Source organism: Callithrix jacchus, chromosome 8 (genome assembly GCF_049354715.1).
Source record: "Callithrix jacchus isolate 240 chromosome 8, calJac240_pri, whole genome shotgun sequence".
Taxonomy (NCBI): domain Eukaryota; kingdom Metazoa; phylum Chordata; class Mammalia; order Primates; family Cebidae; genus Callithrix; species Callithrix jacchus.
Window position 1 is genome coordinate 103,523,522 of NC_133509.1, and position 22,825 is coordinate 103,546,346.

At 47.7% G+C, this 22,825-nt stretch overlaps 1 pseudogene across 1 annotated transcript; it reads right to left on the reverse strand.

The window, feature by feature from the left end:
* Positions 1-429: 429 nt before the first annotated feature.
* On the reverse strand, positions 430-6,365 carry LOC128928830 (DNA-directed RNA polymerase II subunit RPB4 pseudogene; annotated as a pseudogene). Its single transcript, XR_013521292.1, has one exon. The product of XR_013521292.1 is annotated as a DNA-directed RNA polymerase II subunit RPB4 pseudogene (transcript).
* Positions 6,366-22,825: the final 16,460 nt, after the last annotated feature.

Genomic DNA, 22,825 nt, shown 5'->3' on the forward strand with positions numbered 1-22,825 from the left:
GGCTCAAGCCTGTAATCCCAGCACTTTGGGAGGCCAAGGCAGGCGGATCACGAGTTCAAGAGATCGAGACCATCCTGGCCAACATGGTGAAACCCCATCTTACTAAAAATACAAAAATTAGCTGGGTGTGGTGGTGTGCACCTGTAGTCCCAGCTACTTGGGAGGCTGAGGCAAGAGAATTGCTTGAACCCGGGAGGTGGAGGTTGCAGTGAGCTGAGATTGTGCCACTGCACTCCAGCCTGGCACCCAGCGACAGAGTAAGACTGTCTCAAAAAAAAAAAAAAAGTGAAATATTAAGAAAAGATGATGTGGAGGCCAAAACCATGAATGAGGTAGTCAACAGTGTGGCTTATATGACACACCCACCTCACACTTCCCAGAGGCACGTTCAGGAAAGCCACTAGCAGCCACTGCACAAGGCTGCTCCAAGATTACCTGTCACCTGGACCTATGAGTTATTTCAAACAGCAACCTAACGCAATGCCAAGCTGGGCTGTTTTCTCCAAAGGGATTTTCAACTGTCTTCTGCAGTAGAACGTCTGTGCAAGTGAGCCCCAGCCCCTGGGAAGGTGGTGTTACGCCTGGGGACATGGTTTCTCTGAGAAGCAGTATGTTTGGAGGTTGCTACTGAAAGCTGCGCTTCGTCTGGATATCGTCAAGAATCTGCTGCAGCTCCTCATCTTCAAACCGCCCCTCCAAGCTTGGGATTAGAGCCTTGGACTCCTCAGCAGTCTCTGGGCGAAGGTTGGCCAAACAGGCCAACTCAAACTTATGAAGCTTTTTCTGGAGTAGCAAGCTACGAACACTGGCAATGGTCTATTTTTGAAACGACTGAAACGGGCTGCGTAGTTTAATGTTTTCATGAAGACTTCTGAGAGTTCTTGTTCATCCTCTGCGCTCTCATTCTGCTGCTTTCGATGTTCCAGAAGCATATGAACTTCTGAATTTAGAAGTGTCTCAGCTGTTTCAAACTCTTTAGGAAAGATGAGCCGTGAGGCGTCCTCCTCTATGTCGCCAGCCCGCGGATCCCTGCCGCCAGCCGCCATTGCCGCGCCGCCCGCCCGAAATGTTTTTTAATAACTCCATTCCCTTGTGTTTACTGTTCCAGCCAGCTGGAATGCCCTTCTCCCATTCTCTAACGCAGGTTAAATCTTTGTAAGATTCCTGATTCCTTCAGAACAGAGGTCAGCAAACTTTCTGTAAAAGGCTAGATAGAAGCTATCTCAAGCTTTGGAAGCCTATTATCTCTGCCAGCGACTCAGTTTCATCACTAGAGTGGAAAAACAGCCATCGGTGATATGTAAACAAATAAACATGGTTGTGTTCTAAAAAAATTTCTTTACAAAAATAGGTAGTGGACTGGATTTGGCCTTTGGGGTGTAGTTTACCAACCCCTGCCTTAGAGAACCTGTCACTCTCTTACTACTGCCATCCTAGCTTTACTTCATGATTATCTGTTTACAAGCACATCTTGCCAAAAGACTAAATTCTTTGAGGTCAAACATTTTTATTCCTATTCCCTAGAAGCTAGAAATCTGGGACTAGAAGTGATTCAATAAAGGAATATTGTTGAATATCAAGAATTATCGTTATGTTCCTGGTGGAAAAAACGATGAAAAATTCTTCTGTTGGGTACTTCTAAAATTTATTTAAAACAAAAGATTATATAAGAATACAAATTAATGAGATGGAAGGATTTGTCTTGAGTTGGAACTAGGTCCTCTAAAAGGGCAGTCAGTGTCCTGCTCACCTGACCACCCATGTTCATATTCTTGCCACACTGATTTGGCCCACAGCTTCAATGGGACCAGGAGAATCACTTCCTTTTCAACCACACAACCACTGCTGGGGCTAGCTGTTCCCTACATTTGTATGATGCTTTATGGTTTTAAAGCAAGTAGCACAATTCCTATTTTGTAGCTAAGGCAGCTGAGGCACATTAAATGGCTTGCCCTATGAATGATGTAACTGGGAGTTCTGATTCCTAATCTAGGACTCTTTTTGTTACACCAGACAGCCTCTCAGGTAATTAGAACAAAAACGACACATTGAAAAATTAAGTTAAAGAATAAATTAACCCCATCTGAAAGTCCAAGAAGACCTTCGGACAAATGTGTATTGGAATTTCAATGGTATTTGGTGGAGTTGGCCCAATGGAAGTGTGGACACCCTGCCAACTTTGCATGGGATACATGTCTCGAAATCAATTTAACTAACCTTCATTTATCTTGGAAACACAAACATTTAGACTAGAACTTGGCAAGAATAAAGAGATTTGCACTAAGGCTGCATCCCCACTACTCTTGTAAACTGTTTCATGAAGCCCGGTGTTGAAGACCTCACTGTTTTGTTTGACTGCGAAGGCTGCCTACGCATCCTTGCTGCTGGAGGAAGGTTAATACGGACTCAGAAGCAAGAAGGCCACTGACTGAATCACCACCACTTACTACAGTCCTGTGCTCTGTATTCCTTGGAAATCTCTTGTCTCAGCTTGGGCTTAACCCAACCCACTTAGGAGAGAACAATTTTACAGCCCCGCATGGAGTGACTCCAAGCCAATCGTGTCTGTTTCCAAGTGATCTGACGCAGCAAGCAGATCGTATTTCCTTTGAAGGCTTGGCTGAGAATTATTGGGTTGGCGACACTGAACCAGAGTGAATAAAATAAGGCTGTCAAGAAATCTTAAATGGCCCCTAAAGAGATAGGACTAATGAAATGCTCAGGTCAGCGGTGGGGTGCTTTCTGGTGAGACTGGAAAAAGAAAGGAGGACTAGGTGACCATGTGTGAAATTCGAGAGTCAACAATGACCTAGCGGAGCCAGGAAGATTGGCACGTGCCCAGTACTTTTCTGAGAGCAGGCACCAAGCCTAAAAAAATTTACAAAATCTACCTCTTATTTTTATTTTTACCTTTAATCAGATTTTTTAATTGAAGTTTTTTCATGGTTGGGTACCTGTCTACCTTCCTCCCATCCTGCCAAAGAAGGCAGGGACTCCGAATGCATTTGCCAAAAACCAACAGACCCCTGTGTTCAATTATTCTGGACTTAGAGAATAATGATGAAGGAGTTCCAGGGATGGGATGTGGGAGCAGCAAAGGAGTTAGGTTTCACTTAAGGTCCTTGGGAATAAATATATATTCTGTCACTAGGATGAATGGGGTTGGTTCTTCACAGATCATGTGAAGAAATAAGGTTAGCCCTAGAACCATCTCCTAATCCAGATGAGTTTCCGTTCAGATGGATAAGGGTATATCTTTGAGCACCAGATTCCATGGTTCATTATTAATATCCGGTTCATTATTCTCCTCTTTTGCTTGTGCAAAACTATGTTAGAAGGAAAGACACAAAGTTGGGCTCTTTGAGGCTGTTCCGGTGTGTGCCTCTGTCTGCCCACTTGGCGGTGGATATCTTCATACTTCTTTTTTCCACCCAAATATGATGGCCACTGTAGTATTTGTAGGAAACAGTCTAAAAAAAAAAAAGACAACACTCACTTCCCCTTGCTTCAGACTCTTCACAGTCAACTGCACTGGCATGTTTCAGGCACCTGCTGTGTGCCAGGCATTTTTTTTCAGAATGGAACAATATTGCCCTTGTTCTTAATGCCTTAACTGTCTAGCAGGAAAGACATTATTATGAGTACCTGGGGCAGAAACAGTGTGAGAAACATTTTGGAGACCCAAAGGAAGGGGCCGTTGTAAAGCAGTTTCACCAGAGTAGATGTAAGGAGCGGGAGAGGGCATGCCTGTAGACACCTAGCCATCATCCACTTGTCCATGCATTGATTTCCCTAAGTATTCATTATCTGCTTGTTATTTGCCAAGAGTGAAGGGCTAGGGATTCAAAGATGAATAGAACATGGAACACAGAGTAGGGGGTTGCGGGGAAGAAGGTAGGGGTGGGAGAGGAAGTTGAAGAATAAATTGGGCCATACTAAGATTTTTGCTTCCCAAGTTGAGTCTGAACTTTGTTCTGTAGGTAATGAGGAGCCTCTGAAGGTCTTTCTGCAAGGGGTGGCACAGATAGCCACTCCACCCCATTATTTCCTACCCTGCAACTTAGAAGTATTTTATTCATGTATCTGTTTTTGAACTTGTTGTGAGTTCCATGAGGACAGGGACCCTACTAGTCATGTCCACCACTGTATTCCCAGTTCTCGGCACAAAGTCGGGCCCACAGTGGATCACCAGGGAATATTTTACTTACTGAGTAATCAGATCTGTGTTTAGACAGTTGTCTCCAGTTTGTAGAACGGAGGGACATCCAAGGCTGGGAGATTCTGGAGGAAGGACTGGTGGCAGCAGGGAGGTACTGAGAGCCTAACTGGGGGCTACAGTGGAATAGATGGAAAGGGGAGAGATTTAGAGGACTCATCAGAGTTAACATTGTTAGGCCTTGGTGAGGGAGAGGGAAGGCCTAGAGGCTTCCATCTGGATGTCTGAGTAGCTGGTGATATCAGTGATTGACAGAGAGGAGATAGGGTAGGAACCTTCAGGTGAAGAGGGACTTGTCATGGGAAGCAAGGGAGCATAGACAATGAAATCAGTCTTGGACATGTGTGACTTGAGACAACCATAGAATGTTCAACTAGAGATGTCCAGTAGACAGTTGGAAATATATGTGGGCAGTTCTGGAAGATGGCCAGGGCCAAGGTCACAGGTTTTTGGTGATAAACGAAGCCAACCAAGAGTAAAGTCACTCAAGGAAAGCAGCTAGAGTTGGAATTAAAAATAGAAGCCCAAAACTGGAGGAATACTGTTTGAGGATGGGAAAGCGGAGCCAGGGGAGGAGGCAGAGGTGTGCTCTGAAAGGCGGGAGGGGAAGAGAGGAGGACTTCTGGCTACTATGGAATAGCATGGGCACTACTCAGGACAGGACAGAGGTCAGTGGGAGTGGGAGCTGCTATCTCGGGTGACCAACTCCACTCAGTTTTTACCATATTAATGTTAGTGGCAAACTCTTGGCAAATTTCTGGGAAAGTAAGAAGAGCAGAAACACCTCCGTGTAGTTTATCAGGACTGTCTCCTTCTAGGACACCCCGAGGGTGAGGCCAGAATTAGTCATGGGCTGAATGGTCTGCCTATTTCAGGATGTCCTCAGCTTGGAAACATTTTTTTAATGCAGCTCCAAGCATCAGCAAATCTAGCCTCTCCTCACCTCCTACCACAAATGGCTGTCATGGATTAGATCAGTGCTTAACAAACAGCCCACACTTTGGGGTCTGGGTTCAGGTCCCAGCAGGATTAGTGCAGGTGGCTTCTGGCTCTCAATCTCTCGGGGAGAAGTTTTCTTCTGGGGGCTGGTTCACACGTGAGTGCTGATCGTGACCTTGTGTCGGGATTAACCTCCTTTCTCGACATCCCTGCTACATTCCAGCTGTTTCTAAAGATACCTCATTCTGCCTTCCTTCCAGCCACCCACTGTTACCTTCCACTTCCTGTCGGCTCGTACAGGCCAGTGACTTTACTTCAGTCACTGAACATTTTGGGGAAATGAAATGAAAACATAAAGAGAAGCCCAGTCCCCAAAACGGCTCAAAGTGGAGATGCTGTGGCTGAAGGAATGAGTGTTGGGGTCCAGGAGCCCTGCTCACTCCTCAGCACCCGGGAGCATCACAGAATCTATGGTGAACCACCAGGGCAGGAGTCACAGCACTGGCCTTAGACTCCGCAAGCCCCGTTCCTTGGCCCTGTCTCTTTCCCTCTCTCTGTTGTCTATAATTCCCTCCTAGCTCTGAAACTCCAAGTGCAAGTGAGCAGGTCATGAGTCACCAGCCTCTTTTCCTGGGCGTTTTTCCTCCCAGGGAGAGAACAGCCAGGGTGGGACAAAAAGTGTTGGGACACCCTGAAGCAGAACATTCCCCGTCATTCCTGGCCTCAGTCTCCTCCAGAATGAAAGCACCCAGACCTGCAGGCCCTTTTTAGGAATGAAGTCACTGGTCTGTGTAGGTTGACAGAGCGCCCTTGGAAAAGGCTGCTTGGGAAGAGAACTCACAAGGCATGCATGGGTGTCCCCACTGGAAGAATTCAGAGCAAAACCCTGCTGGAAGTCCCCCACCCCACATACACACAAGGAACTCCATGGAAGGCATCCTGTCTTGGAGGCCTCAGTGGGTTCCTCCTAGAGAGTTTAAGGAGAGGGAGGCAGAGGAGGAAGTCAGCAGCATATTCTCATGTTCTCCTTCTGTTATGCCTCCTCTCTTCTTTTTCCAGAAGGCTGAGATACCAAGGCGTCTTCACCCACCACCCCCTTGTACCTCCCCTTAGTGCTGGGTGAGTTCACCCATCAGGACCCCTGCCCGGGACTGTCCTCACTCTCCCTCTGTGGCTCACTCGCCCCAAGGGCCCAGCCCAGCCCAGCCCTGCCCTGCCCAGCCGGCTGCATGCTTCTTACCCAGGCTCCCACTCAGGCCTGTGCGTCACCGCTATTCATCTTGTTTAGTGCTTGGCTTGGCTGCAGATGCTGTAAATATGGTAATTTTAGACTCCCTGATTGGAAAGGATTGCAGAGCGGGTTGTTGGGGAGGAGGGCAATTTGATTTACTCCGCAGGAGTTGGTTCCAAGATGGCTCTCCACCCTCTGTGCATGCCTCTTCTCCAAGCTATGCCCCATCAGGCCCTGCTCTTGGCATTGAGTCCTGACTTCTTGGGGTCTTGGAGAAATGAGAGGGACAGAGTGGATGTCTCTGGGTCCCAGGCCTGGAGAATTGCTGTTTAGCACAGAGCATCACAGGCGAGGAGGCCGGAAGTGTAGTCAGTGATGCACAGGGTGGGGGTCCTGACCCTGCTGAGACAATGCCCAGGGCCGATGACCCAGGATTAGCTCCCCCACCCAGGGCCCACTGGGGGATGAAGTAGGGGGCTGCCCAAGGCCTCTGACCCCTTCTGAGATCTCTCCCTTTTCTGTTCTCCTTTCTTTCCTGACCTCCCTCTATGGGGGGCCATCAGTCCCCAGGGCCTTGTGCCAGGCACTCCCAGGGTTGTCAGCTAATCTCTCCTCCCACCCTTTTGTTGCATAAAGACCTAATTTGCATTTGATTACAGGACCCCTGAGTGGGTAGGGGTGTATTCAAATCCCCAGGGAGTGACTGTGAGGCTGGCATTTCAGGACCTGGGAGTCAGAGTGGGAGCTGAGAGTTTTGAGCACCAGGAGCAGGTCAGGTTCTTCAAAAGCCACCAGATAGGCTCCCCGCTGTCTGTCCCATCTCCTCAGGACAACCCTAATTCCAAGGCTGGTGACTGAGTCAGACTTGGAACATCTCCATTTTTGAGCCACTGTCTGAGGTCATAAAATGTTCCAGGGAGAGGGATGGGGAAAGAAAAGGGATGGGGGCCACAACTCACATTTCTTTGAGCCTCAGACTTCATTTGACCAATGAGGAGTGACTTGCACCAAATCATGGGTCCAGCTAACCACAAGATTGTTAGCTCTTATCTGGTGCTTCATCTATACCCTGGACACATTTTTATAGAAAGATCCAGAAGGGAAAAAACATCCGTTAGGTATTTCTTTCTACTAAGTTCTGCAGGAAGCTACAGCGAAATCCTGCCACTCTCCCTGCTGACTGATAGTGAACTTACATTTGGTTGCCTTTGGTGACAGGAAACTTGCCATCTACAAGGCAGCCTTTTAAAGCTTCGGTCAGCTCTGACCATTGTCTAGTAATTCTTCATTGCTGCAGGTTTCCCAGCTGTCCCCCAACGTCTGTTTTAGCAGTGGAGGAGGACTGGGGGACTCAGAAGGAGGGCGGAGGTTGTCCTGCTACAGAATAAGAACTAACAGGACTCTTCTGAAGGAGCAGCATGGAGAGACTTTCTCACCCCCTCTGCAGACAGGCTCTGCCCCCTTTCCCTCATTGGAGTGCTCACTTCCTGTGCACACGCTGCGCCGTGCTCCCTCCTGGCCCATGAGGTGCCAGTCACTGCACACTTGTATTTGTTTACTTTTCCTTCTGCAAATGTGGACATGAGGGTATTATACTGACTTTCAAAGCAAAGGCTTCTTTCCTGGAGGAGTTCATAGTCCTTCGGTGTAAGTACCCCCCAGTGGTTGTATAGCAGTTGTCTGCTGGGAGAGCTTAAGTGATTGTTCATGGGATCTTTCATGCTAAAGATGCAGCACAGTGAAACTTCGCTGGTTTGGACCAATTCTGGTTATGGTCTGAAGAATCTCAGGTATGGGACATCCCCAGCAAAACAGTCTTATTACTCTTTATCCTGCAGAATCCATCAGAGTCACAGCTTACAGAATCTTCCCTAAGAGAGGTGTGCCTGGTCTCCTTTTAAAAATAGATGCGCCTCTTGTGTAAACAGCATTTTGCCTGTTGGAATGTAAATGAATGTTGTTGGAGTGCTTGGAGACAGTTTGTTCTTTTAGTGGATTAGCAATTTCCCCTGCAAATGTTGTTTCACAGTATTTACTAAGCACATTGTTCCTTCTGATGCAACATGGGATTCCTTATCGGCCAGCCTAGATGGGCAAAAACTCTGGAAGTTCTGCTGTACCCAATCCATCAATAACCCGAGCTGTGTTCTGTGTTCTAGAGAAGCAGGGGTGGGGGATGAGTCCAGATTTTCTAGAGATTGGGAAATAACAGCAAATTTTCCAGAGAATGAGTTCCTTCCAAAAATTTAAAAAATAGTTAAAGAGAGGCATTTATAACCATGAGGAGTAGTCGACAGAGCAAACATGCTGGCAGAGGGTGGAGAAAGCAAGCCAGAACAGCGTGGAGGGGTACAAGAGATTGAAATCATTTTCCCTGTAAAACGTCCCCGTGATCCTCCAGGCCGTTAGTTTTAACAGCATACCCCACCACCCCCAAATGCCCTTCTTCCAGAGGTCTGGGGAAGCACCTCCTCAGCACTCCCTACCCAGTCCCAGGCCTCAGGCTTGCTCTCCTGGTAAGACCACTGTCCCCATCTCTACTTCCACGTTACCCTTGGACCCTAGATCACTGTTCCTAAAGCTCACTTCCTTGTTTCCACACCCTGTCCACAAGTAAATATCTATGCTGTAGCCTGGCCATCGGCAGCCCCTTGACCTGGCTCCAGGGCACCTTCCAGCCCCATGTCACCTCCCTCGCAGGTTTGATGCCCAAGCAGCAGATGTATCCCCCACGTAGGACTCAGAGAGTGCCTGTCTGTGATAAGCACGTAGTTACTATGATTTTGTCGTCTGTCTCCTTGCTTTTGCTTAGGCTATTCCCCTGCCTCCTTCTCTGCTTGGCTGGATTCCCCCTTCCCAAGAAGTGCCTGCCTCTGGTCGCCAGTACGTGTCTCATGTCAGTCATATTCTTACATCTGACCAGCTCACAATATTTACACCCAGGGTTTCTCTCTTTTTCTAGAATGGAAACACCTCCAGGTCAAGGGCTTTCTCTCACACTTATTTACAACCCCTCAGCACCTAACACAGAATGCTGTACATAGCAGATGCTTATTTTAGACTGTGGTGTCCTTAATAATAAGAATATCTCTGCTCTATTAATCATTTTCCATGCACAGGCTCTGGGGGTCTCTCCCCAGATTCATCTTAGCACAAACCAAAGAGTGTTACCGCCAGTTCCGTTCTATGGAGTAGGAAAGTAGGGTTCAGTGAATTTGCCAAGATCAGAGGTAGTAAATGACAGAGCTGAGATTTGAACCCATCTTTGTCCCCTCTAGGACTTGAATTTGAACGCCTAAGGGTTCTGTTCCGTTCCTCTCACGAAGACAGGGACTATGCCTTTCCCTAAGGCAGGGTTGCAAGTGGACACCTGATGGTCAAATCTGGCCCATAGATATGTTTGGTTGGCCCGTTCTGTGTTTGTTTGTTTGCTTTTAATCGGGAAAATTTACATCTACATCTAGATTTCTGACTTTGCTGGGAAGGCTGGGAGATACAGTAATGCTGGCCACCGCTCCAAACAGCTGTCCCCACTGCACCACAGCCTCTGCTTGCCTGGCCTGGGGGTAGGGGAGCATTCGAGTTTGCATCTTCCACACTCTGCCGTCCAGTTTTGTGTTTCACCTCCCAGGCACTGGCGTTTGGGGTGGGTCCATTCTTGGTTATATAGGACTGCCCTATATATTGCAGAGTGTGTAGCAACCCTGGCCCCCACCCACTAAATCAGCAGCACCCGTTCCTTCAGTCATGTTGCCGATCAGAAACTCCCTCAAACATCTGCAAAGCCCCTAGTGAGGCGTGCTGCACCATTCCCTTTCAAGACCCACTGGCAGATAACCCCTTGTCTCACCAGTGCTGGCACACAGTAGGGCCTCCCTTAAATAGATGTAAAAGACCTAAAATGCAACATCCATTACCAAATAGTTCCCATGTTGAGAGTCCCCGTGAAGGGAGAAGCAGCACAATGCCATAATCATAGTATTTTAAAAAATAAATTATCTGGAGCAAATTTCGTGCATTCCCTTTAACACCTGTCCCATGATGAAAAAAAAAAAAGTTAGTAATAACATGTTCCTGTGGAGGCATTTCCATTCTCCACGCCTCAGTTCCCGCTGTAATGTTAATTGGTTATGGCTTTCTTTGCTTCCAGTCCTTACATGTGCAGCTGTCAGCCAGGCACCACCCCAGGAAACACTACATTTAAAAGGATAAGTAAGAGGAACTGAGTCACATGCAGCTTTTCTAAGGAGAAATAGTGTTGTTAATATATTTGCTTTTGTTCTAAGTATAAAAATACTACGTGCTTAAAGGAGAAATTTCGGAGTACAGTAAAGTACTAAGAACAAGTAAAAATCCCTCATACTCTTACCATCTGAAGATAATCACTATTTCTATTTTTGTATATTTCCTTCCAGTCTTTTTCCCCAATCACACATATTTGTGTTTATTGTCGCCGATTTCATTTGCTTCTAAGAACACTGGGATCGTACTATGGATAAAGTCCTCCTTGCCATTGCGTGACTGTACCATGATCAGTTTAACCAGTCCCCTTTTGCTGAACACATGGTGGCTTCCCAGTTGATGCTATGATCAACAGGACAGCAATCACTTCCTTTATTCATAAATCTTTTGGCATCACTCAGATGATTTCTATAGAAAGAATAATATGGTAGCCAGTGTAGGGAGAAACCATCCTCTCCACAGGGGAGATGTTATTAGTCCTGGCCCCAGGAGAGATGGGCAGAGTCAAGGGTAGACTGAGGTCTGGTTAAGGAATTTCCAGGCAGGAAGAGGTTCACACTGTTGAGCTGCCTCCTCTAGTGCCGCTGAAGACAAGCCATCTGCTGCGAGGAGAAGGAGGGGAGGTAGGGCTGGGGATTTGGGAAGGGTGGAGTCGGTTTGGAGCTCCCAGCACAGGAAGCCAACAAGGGCTTAACCAAAGGATGAAAATTGTTTGGCAGCATTGAGCGCCTAGGTCACACTGTATGATTTAGTAATAGAGGCCATTAGCACAGATGTGCAGCTCTCTCAAGTGAGGCTGAGAGTCAAAAGTAGAGGTGGAGAAGGGGTGGCGGGGGAGGCTGGGGATAGTGGGATCATCACAGGTTTGGTAAATGGCCTGACAGATCCAGGCAAAGGTCGGAGGGGCTGGTGAGAGCCTCATGAAATCTTTACTCACCCAAAATAATAAGATTGACTATAACACATAAGTAAAAATCATCTCTGCAACCTAGCATACAGAGCTAAGAAATGAGCTTTGTCTACTAAAATGGCTTTACAGACCCAACATGAGCTGGACATAGACCCTGAGTGACTTCTATGGTATAATAATAACAACAATGAACACTTTCTACAGCAGATCACAGTTACAGACTCACTCTACAACACATGAGTCCCATCTCATAGGGTATTGCCAAGTGTGTCCCCCGTTTTGCAAAGGAGAAAACTGAGGTTCAGAAAGGGTGATGATATGTGTAAGTGTAAATTGGTAGTTGGCTGTGGAGTCAGGCCCCAGACCAGCTCTAAGGACAGATTTGTGATAATTCATCTATTAATGTGACCATCTCTTCTGTCCTTGCAAGATGACTTGTTGGAAAACAAAAGTCACAAAACAAAGGTTGCACCTGTGACCTTGACCTCCTAAGAAGGAGAATTAACCAAGCGCTAACAGGAAAAGCCAGTTCTTCCTAGATGTAAAGAGTGGTCTGAAGCTGGGTGTGGTGGCTCAGGCCTGTAATCCCAGCACTTTGGGAGGCTGAGGCGGGTGGATCATGAGATCAGGAAATTGAGATCAGCCTGGCGAACATGGTGAAACCCCGTCTCTACTAAAAGTACAAGAATTAGCCAACATAGTGGCATGCACCTGAAGTCCCAGCTACTCGGGAGACTGAGGCAGAAGAATCACTTGAACCCAGAAGGCAGAGATTGCAATGAGCCAAGATCGCACCATAGCACTCCAGTCTGGGTGACAGAGTGAGACTCCATCTCAAAAAAAAAGAAATAAGAAAAGAAAAGAGTGATCTCAGTGTCCTACTGCCAGGCTAGTCTCCTTGCTGTTCTCTGAAATCCTCACAATCCTCCTGCTGCAGCTTTCCCTTGGTAAGTGGTTTCTACACCTGGACTCTTTCCCCCCATGTGCCAACACAGCTTATTCTTTAACCTCTTCAAGTCTTTGCTTCAAGGTCACCTTCCCAGTGATGCTTTCCCTGGCCCCCTTACCTTAATGGCATCCCCCACACACCCCACAACAGCCAACTCCTTCCTCCAGCACTTCCTGTCTTCCTTTCCTGCTCTTTATTTTCTTCCATAGCATTTATCACCTTCTACTATACTAGTATTTTATTCATTATCTTGTTTCTGTTTTCTCCACCATAATGTCAGTGTGACAGTAAAAGAATTTTTGTCTGTTTGTTCTCTGCTGTTTCCCCATGCCTAGAAGATGTCCAGAATATATAGGTACTTAAAAAGCAATTGTCGAATAAATAGCAGCCGAGGTATTAGAAGAAACTAAGAAGGTTTTTTTTGTTTGTTTTTATACTGTTTTGTTTTGAGATGGAGTCTCACTCTGTCGCCCAGGCTAAAGTGCAGTGGCGCAATCTCGGCTCATTGCAACCTCAATCTCCCGGGCTAAAGCAATTCTCCTGCCTCAGCCTCCTGAGTAGCTGGGACTATAGGCATCTGCCACCATGCCCAGCTGTTTTTATATTTTTGAATTTTTAGTAGAGATAAGGTTCCGCTATGTTGGCCAGGCTGGTCTCAAACTCCTGACCTTGTGATCTGCCTGCCTCTGCCTCCCAAAGTGCTGGGATTACAGGCGTGAGCCAGCGTGCTTGGCCAAAAACTTTTCTTAAGAAGAACACTAGCACAGTAACTGACTTATAATAGGACATTTGTATGTGCTGGTTCCTTTTCTCTAGTCCCTTCTTCTGGTGTTAAATGTTATGTGCTCAGCACAGCCATCTTTGGAATTAAAGTATTTTTGGGAAAGATAACACATTTAAGCCTTAACATGCAGTCCATGAAGCGGGTATCACAAGGGAAAAACCCACACTGGCTCTCAAGGAAGTGGGTGAGTTGTACATGAAACAAGCCAGGGTGTCCCTGTCTGTCTAATGGAGTGGGACATGTGATCTTGGAGGATATTTCCAGCTGTGAATCAGGGTAGGCAGAAACTGGAAACAGGCATGATGGACCCAGGTGGATCGCAGTCTCCCCTCTTCCACCTGCTGGTGTTCCTGCTTTTGGGGACAGCAGGGGAGGTGAACCCTGGGCTGTCTGCTCCTTGACAGCCCTGGGGTTGCAAAGGATCCCTTCTCTTCAGCCTAGGATACTGCTGAGTTACTCACTCATCCATCCTAGCATTCATTTCTTCAGTAGAAACGTATTAGATGTCCCCGGTATGCTCAGTGCTGAGCTGAATAAAACAGACATGACCCTGATTGACAGCTGGGTGAAATCAAAGACAGCACTGGAAATATCCTCCAAGACCATGCATCCCATTCCCCCATTAGACACACAGGGAGACTCTGGCTTGTTCTGTGTACAACTCATCCACTTCCTTGGGAGCCAGTGTGGGTTTTTTTCTGCTGTAATACCTGCTTCATGGACTAGATGTTAGGGCTTAGAGTGCTATCTTTTCTGAAAACAATTCTAAAGACGGATGTGCTGAGCACAAAACATTTAGCATAGAAGAAGGGAAGAGAGAAAGGGAATTGGCACGTTGGTTTCCTATTATGAGCCAAGTCACTGTAACAGTGTTCTTCTTAAAAACGCTGTTTTCTTTCTTCTAATACTTCAGCTGCTGTTTACTCAGCAGTTACTTTTTAAGTACCTGCTATATTCTAGACATCTTCTAGGCATGGGGAAACAGCAGGGAGCAACACATGGCCCCACAGTCAGGCAAGGGGGACAGACCTCAAATGTGAAAGCCCACCCAGACCAGAGCCATCCTGGGAACCCCGACTTGCCTGTCCTACTTTGGGGCTCTCTTCCTTCCCAGGGCCTTGCTCAGGCCTCTCCATAGAACCAACAGCCTCCAGCCGCTCTCGTTGTCTGCGGCCTCCTTCAGCATGCCCTTCCTCCCTGCTGATCCCTCTCAGACGGCTCCTAAAGCCATCAGGTGGAGTACAGCTTAGGCTACCCAGAGGACAAGTGAGGAGACCCCTGGGGGATGGGGAGAGGACAGCCTGAGAAGAGGAGGTGGCTAAAAAGAGAAAGGGAGGAAGAACAAGACAGAGGGGCCTTTTTAGCAGTGTGAAACCTGAGGAGCAAATGTCCCAGAAGGTTTGAGGAAAGGTTCACTGGGAAATGCACTGCAGGAAACCCCTGTGTGGCCTCTCAAGAAACCCTACCATGGAGATCACATTAGGCCTGAAAGTGTTTGCAGTTACATATGTTTCCGTGAATGGAAGACCAAGTGGAGGCCATCTTCCAGGGAGGGCTGGCCCCATTCACCCGACTGCAAGCACAGTTTTAATCTGTCATCCACAAAACATCCCAGAGGATGGCTCCTGCGTATCCTTCCCGCCTTGTTTCCTACCACCCCACCCCACCTTCTTCACACACCCTAAGTTTCTCAGTGTTTCCTGAATAAGCCTCCTCACACCCCATTCCGTGGCGTCCTCAGGAGTCCCCGGCATTGGGGCCCTACCTAGACTTCAAGCCCCGGCCCAGAGCCTTTGCCTCTTCCGAGAAGCTTTGGCTGGCCACCCGGAAAGCACTTGTGCTCCTTTCTACATTTTGGGGAGAACACTTTTTATAAACTTCCTTGTCTGGGCTCATTATTTGATGTACATGATTAGCTGTCGCACCAACTAAAGATGCATCTCCACTCACGACAAGGTTAAGTTCCAATAAACCCATCGAACGTTGAAAACATTGTGAGTTGAAAATGTATTTAATGCACCCAACCTACCAAACCTCATAGTTCAGCCTCCCTAGCACGTGCTCAGAGCACTTACATTAGCCTACAATGGGCAAAATCATCTAACACAAAGCCTACTTTATAACAAAGTAGTGAATAGCTCATGTTTATTGAATACTGTACATTGTGTCAAAATTGCAAGTTTCACACCATCATAAAGTCAATAAATCATTTAGTTGAATCATTGTAAGTCCAGGACTGTCTGTAGATGTACGTTCCTTAAAAATTAGGCTTCAAGAGTAGAATGCCTTTAATCCTGCATAGACTTCCAATGGTGCTGTGCACATGGAGCTCCTAAATCATTGCTGACTGAGTAATTTCCCAGGGCAAGCCCAAGAAGTTACTGTTAGAAGTGGCTGGAGGGGGAAACAGCCAGCATCCCACATGCCTGCCTACTTTGGGTCCGGTCCCTAGAAACAAACTCCAGTGGCCTTGAAAACTTAATATTGCTGTCAGAAGGGCCTCCCCTTCAAAGGAACAGGTCCTGATAGCTCTTGTTATATGCAAAGTGGGAAGGTAACTTGACTGTTCTCTGCATTTCCTGCCTTTCAATTGAGTGAGGACAGACAGATGATTTATTTGGCATTTCCTAGCCTCCCCTTCACCATAGGAAACCAGACCGAAAAAAAGGTGCAAATTTTAAAAAGATGTGTGAGTGTTTTGAGGGGGCTAGGGGAGAATTCCTGTGTACCATTAAAGTAAAAAAAGAAAACTCTTTAACAGCAGGACCTCTGATCCAGAGGCATACTGACTGTAAATTTACGCCACCCCATGAGAGCTCAAAGGCTGTGCCGTTCTCACCCTCTCTCAGTCCCCATTTCCAGGTGATCAAGCATGGGCTTCGGGTAGTGGCAGGGTGGCTTTAGGTGTCAGCCATCATCATGGAAGAGCAGGTTTAGGGGCCTTCATAACCTTACAAGTGTTGGTTTCAGTTGGAAATAGTTGAATATCTCCACCCCACCCCTGCCCTGAGAGAGAGCTGGGAAGAGGGGCCACCATCTAGGGGGCTCGGCAGCTGCAAACCCAACGCTGACGTGAAGGCTGTGCTTCATTCCATTTGGCTACAAGAGCTGTAGTCACTTCCTAAGGGCTGCCCTAGCCAAGTGGGTACTTTACTGAGTGGCTTGATTACATCATCATTCTAGAGGCTAGAGGTGTGAAATCAGTGTTTTAGCAGGGCCTTGTTCCTCCTAAAGGCTTGGGGGAAAGGTCCTTCCTTGCCTCTTCCCAGCTTCTGGTGGTGGCTGGCACTCCTCTGCATTCGTTGGTTCGTGGCTGCCCTGCTCCTGTCACTGCTGTTGTCTTCACGTGGCCCTTCCCCGTGCACCTGTGTCTTCACGTGGCCCTTCCCCGTGCGCCTGTGTCTTTATGTGGCCCTTCCCTGTGCACCTGTGTCTTCACGTGGCCCTTCCCTGTGCGTCTGTGTCTTCACGTGGCCCTTCCCTGTGCGTCTGTGTCTTCACGTGGCCCTTCCCTGTGCGTCTGTGTCTTCACGTGGCCCTTCCCCGTGCATCTCTGTCTTCACGTGGCCCTTCCCTGTGTGTCTGTCTTCACGTGGCCCTTCCCTGTGCGTCTGTGTCTTCACGTGGCCCTTCCCTGTGTGTCTGTCTTCATGTGGCTCTTCCCTGTGCATCTGTGTCTTCACATGGCCCTTCCCTCTGTGTCTGTCTTCACGTGGCCCTTCCCTGTGCGTCTGTGTCTTCACGTGGCCCTTCCCTGTGCGTCTGTGTCTTCATGAAGCCCTTCCCTATGCATCTGCGTCTTCCTGTGGTGGTCTCCTTGTGGATGACAGTCTCTGTCTCTGTTCCTCTTGCTTCTTTTTATAAGGATATGAGTCATATTAGATTGAGGGCCCACCCTACTCCAGAATAACCTCATCTCCACCTACGTTGTAATTACACCTGCAAATATATTTATATTTTAAAAATAAGGTCATATTCACAGGTACTAGGGTACTAGAGTTAGGACTTCAGTCTGTCTTTTGGGAGTGACACAATTCAGTTCACTATAGGAGTCAAATGCTTATTGTCCATGGCCCCTTGGGTTACTCTGTATCTGTGCGTAAATGTAAATATACGCCTGTGGTTTGTATTTATATAGTGTCATACACACAAATACCTATATATTTACATGTGTATATAATATAAATACCTATGATACTTACTAATACGTATCTCTAATAGGTATTTGTAACATGTCTACAAATACCTGTGATTTGTACTGATATAGTTATACATATGTGTGCATATATATATATATACACAAAAAACCTGTACGTATATGTATCTATAGAAACAAATGCCTATAAAATAGTAGGTAATTACCTATGTATACTTATAATACTTATTTGTAATAAATACACAAATATCTATACAAACACCTGTAATTTGTATTCATATAGTATCATACATGCGACATAAATATATCTAAATATAATCTGTCATACGTATGACACTATATGAATGTGTTAGTCATTAACCTGTGATTAATACACATCCCAGGAGCTTTTTATTTATTTATTTATTGTTTTGGAGAAGGAGGCTTGCTCTGTTGTCCAGGCTGGAGTGCAGTGGCATGATCTCGGCTAACTACAGTCTCCACCTCCCAGGTTCAAGTGATTCTCTGCCTCAGCCTCCCACATAGCTGGGATTCCAGGTCCCTACCACCACACCTGGCTAATTTTTGCATTTTTAGTAGAGATAAGGCATCACCATGCTGGCCAGGCTGGTCTCAAACTCGTAACCACAGGTGATCCGCCTGCCTTGGCCTCCCAAAGGGCTGGAATTACATGTGTAAGCCAGTATGCCTGGCCCCAGGAGCAATTCTGAATAATGCCCTGATTTCTTTCATCAAAGGGGAAGACTGCAGAGCTGCTTGTAGCCCTTTTTCTGCTATTTTTCCACTAAAGCGATGGCAGGATGTCTTTACCACAGATACCCACGCTTGCCGGGGCTGCACCCCAAAGAGGACTCCAGTGTGGAATGGGCAAAAGGCAGAAGCCCGTGTCTGCCTCGGGGTCTCCAGTGCTGAAGGCAGCAGCTCTGCTGACTGCACGGCTCTTCCTTACCTCATTTTGGATGAGAAGACCCAGACCCAGAGTCCTGAAGTGGCCTGTCCAAGTCCACATGGGCACAGACAGTTCTAGAAGTCACACTGACACACACCCAGCAGAGCCACTTCCTTCTCTATCCCCTTCTTGCCCCATTTTTCCAACTAATAATCAGATTTTTCCTTGGAATGACTTCTGCTGAGCATACCCAGATGTTACAGGTGTCACAAAATTAGCACTCTTTTCCCATCAAATGGGCTGAGAAACGATTTTTCATGGAGGTCTTGTCACACGCCAAGGTTAAAGTACTTTGTGTTCAGTTGTTTTGGAGTTGTTGGTGAGGCGGGGGAAAAATATTTCTTTTTCAGTTGTATAAAGGATTTTTGTTTTTATTTTCTGAGACTCCAAACTGACTCATCTTATATTTGGCACATGGTGGCCCACCTGGGAGGTCTTTTATTAATGAATCTGGGGGTTGGGGGCTGCTGCTCCCCTAAATCTACCTGAAAGTAACCTTTAGAAGTAATGAACTGGCCTCATCCCCCATTCCCCCCAACTCTTCTGCCCTCCTCTCTCATTCTCCACCCTGATCTCTCCACATTACAAGGCTACTTGACTTCACTTCTGGAAGTCCTAGGGCCTGATTCTCTCTCTCTCCTGCTCACTGGGATCATCCAGCAGGGAGCACAGGGATACTGCTTCCCAGCAGGAAATGGGCCAGATTCAGGAATGCCTGAAATAGGGCTCTAGAAACCTTCTGCTTGGAACTTTCTTGGAGAACTTCACCCATCCAGGAGTTCCAAACAGTTTGGCAGAAATATTGCCCAGCTTCCTACACCTTCCTTTGCTGCTCCTGTCTTCCTTTCACCCCCAGCCTCCCCACTTGAGAACTCCCATGCTGATACCAAATACACAATGAGCTCTTTGCACAGTGCCCACTTCCACAGCATCTGGTGATCCACATATCTTAATTCATTGGAAAGCCTTAATTGCGGACCTCAAACTTAAGGATCGTTTAGGGGGCTTATGAAAAATAGTGATTTCTATCCCCGCCACTGAAAGTCTTATTGAGGTCTGTGACAGAGTCTGGGAATCTGCATTCTTGGAGCAACCCCCAGGGGATTCTGATGCTAGGCATCTAGAGGGCCCCCTTGGAGAAATACAGCTTAATTCTTCATCAGGCATGCTCACCTGGGGCTTCTGCTCTGCAAAGCACTGCTGGGGACCCTTAGGGGAGGTGACTAGGAAGAAGATAAGACTAGCAATGTGAGGATTCAGGCTGAGGTATAAATATAAACCAGGTATGCCTGGGAGGAGGGCAGAGGAAGGCAAGTTCCCAGTGTGGCTTCTCAGGGACCAGCAGTGGGAGGGTTCCATGTGGCAATGCTGCTGGAGAGATGTTTCTATCTGGGCACTGGCAGAGCCTTCTGGACAGGTCATCAGGCTAGAGGGAGCAGGCCCTCGAGCTAAATGGCATCATTCTGAGACGGGAGTTCCTTCAGCTTTGTCCTCAAATGCACTGCAGCTTGGTGAATGAACATACAGAACATACAGGCTTTGGAGTCACACTGGTGGGTCTGGGGCCCAACCTGTCTGGTCTCTGTACTTTCCTCCCCTGGAAAAGGAGAACAGTCTTCCGTGCAGAGGGTGAGTGAGAGGATGAAATGAGGTGATGTGTGTAAAGTTCTCAGCCTGGTCCTCGTGGCAGCAGTGTATATGAGCTGTTGTCTCTGTCCTCAAGAGCTGCTCCTGTCTGCCTCACAGCGCATCTCTGGGGCTGTCTTTGCAGAATTAGACCACATGAATAATTTGAAGAGTCCATAATTATCCTAGAAAGCTTTTGGTGTGTCCTTTTTTGCCCGAAGAAAGCCCTTGTCACCCTGGAAGTGCCAGTTCTGAACAGGCAACACTTAACAACAGCATCAGTTTTTCTCTGCAAGTGACCTGGCCTCATGGGACATTTGTGGCCCTTCCAGCAATACTGAAAGAACCACTCAACAGATGGGGACCAGATCTTTGCAACTGAAAATGCTGCTTTTGAACTCCAAACCTCTGCCTGATGAAGGCTGTGTGATCTACAGGGTGAGATAGGGAGTCCAAGGTGGGACCCAAAGGCTCTTGAGCAAATTTAGAAAGGAAATGGACATATGCAGAGGCCCAGACAGCACCCGGTCAGTCCTGCCTTTGCCAAGTCAGCTGTGGGGGCTTTTGTGCTAGTCTCAGGCTCTGAGTGCTCTCTGCCTCAGTTTCCCCATGCAGGGTGGATCCAGCACCCACAGCCATGTTTTGGCACTTGGCAAACTAACTCCTTTTGTGTGCTGTGCAGTCTTAGGAGCAATGAGGCAGCAATATTATTGTTGATTCTCCATTCTAGTGATCAGCCGTGAGAACCTGCGCAAAGGAGAGTTGTTACAGTGTTAGGGAGAAAGACACTGACTTGTTAGAGTGAACATTTGTTTCCCCACAACTATTCCCCCACCTGGTGCCCTCATCACTAGGGCATATCTAAAAGATGCCCTGCTAGATACCCATCCAGTGTATGGTACAGACATCACAAGGCAAACATTCTAAGGCCAGAGAAGTGAAGAAGTTCTCCATAGCAGCTCTGGAAGAGAGGAACTCAGAAACCTCTGGGCATCTTCTGGATGGAGCCCATCGCCTCCCCATCCAAACACAGACCATGTATTGCTACAAAGGAAGAGCCTACTCCTGTGCTCCACGGAAGTTCCACGCTGCTGCCAGTACCTCCAGAGTTCACGGCTGGGCATGATGAGACTGACCTCTCTCACCCTGGCCGCTACCCTAGCCAGTGGGAGGGCAGAGGCTGGCAGAAAAGCTTCAACCTGCCTTGTTGACTCTGCCGAGTTCAGAGAGGGCTTCACATTGAACTTGGCGAAGGAGAGAAGTTCTTTATTTCCCCCAGTCTCAGGTCTGCCAAGCCCAGTTTTTGGGCTGAGGCGAGCAGTTTTCTCCTCCGTCTCTGATTTCACATCATTACCTGCAGAGTTCAATGAAAAGCCCCATCCAGCGTGGGCCAAGCTTAGCCTGCAATGGGCCTGTTCTCTCCTCCAGGCATGCTCCTTCCCTCCAGCTCAGCCAGCCAGGCCTTTCCAGTGATACTCTGAGCTGGGTTTTTCTTTCTTTCCCCCCCGCAAGTCCACAGCCCAGTTATTTACCCAAAGAAAACAGGGAAGTGACAAGGTAACAGAGTACACATGTTGTGAAAATATGCAGGCTGGGGCTGAAGAAAAGAAAACATTCTTCCATAAGTAGCTGCCTTGTTAATTCATTTTTTTCTCCAGATTAGAACCAGCCATTTCTTGTGTGCCTTCAAGCACCTTCTGTGGTTTCCTGACAGCTGCCAGCAAGGGGTGAGATTTGGCTTGAAAAATGGGCCATCGGTCATGCTTCGGGGGAAGGGCAGAAACCAGAATTCCCAGATTGCTCAAATTCACTGCTCCTTTTCTAAATGGGAGCAAAAGAGGGAAAGGTGGTGGGGAGAGGACTGTGTCAACTCTGAGGCGTAACCTGATTTTCCATAAGAAACGACAGCTCGGTAATGAGCAGTGCTTGGAACGCGCGTTTTCACCTCCTCTTGAAGTTGGTTTCTGATCCCTGGCAAGCCTGTGCTCTGTAGCCTTGAGTAACGGCCACAGGCTGATTCTCGGCAATTAAAAATAATATTGGCCCTGATAGAGAACTCTTGGGTGCTCCCCTACACATACACACCCTTTTCATTGTGTGCCAAAGATCACTTTCCCAAACCTGTTTCTGAACAGCTGGCCGCACTAGAGGGCCTGCATGGGCCGGGCAGAGGCCGGGGTTATTAATAGCATTTGCTCTGCCTGGTGTTTGGGGCAGGAAAGAGGTGATTTGTGTCTTTTTGGAAGGCTAGGCCCTAATCAGTTTGGGGCCTGATTTTTCTGCACTGGATCCTTTAAACCACAGGGCCTACTGAGAATGGCTGAGAAAGCCCGAAGAGAGGCTCTCTGCGGCCAATATGCCTTCAGCACAAATCTTCCCGCTTCTCATTTTTTCCCTTGTCAACAGTCCCTGTCTCCTTTTCAGCCTGTGGGTGTTGGCCCACAGCTTGGCTGGGCTCCTTTCAGGAGAGGTCACGCCGCAGAGGCCTGGCCGGCCCCTGTTAGCACTGCTGTGGTGCTTTCTGGTAATGAGAGGCCCCTGAAGCTGGGTGATGCATCCCAGCAGGGGACAGGCCTGTGACAAGGAGCTGCTTGTGTTCCTCTTCCCCAGAGAGGAGGCCGGGTGCAGTCCTGAGCGGGCAGCTCGGGCTGGAGGAGCTTCCCTGTCCCTTACTTATGGCCACAGAGTTCTTCAGATTCCCATGACCAGCACCTGCAACCTGAACCTCGGGATGGGTGGAAAGGCTGCTGTCACCTCATGGGGCTTCCCACCAGCCCAAGGGCACCTTCCTAAGAGCCCAGGAGAGGGCTGGGTTTCAGGCCT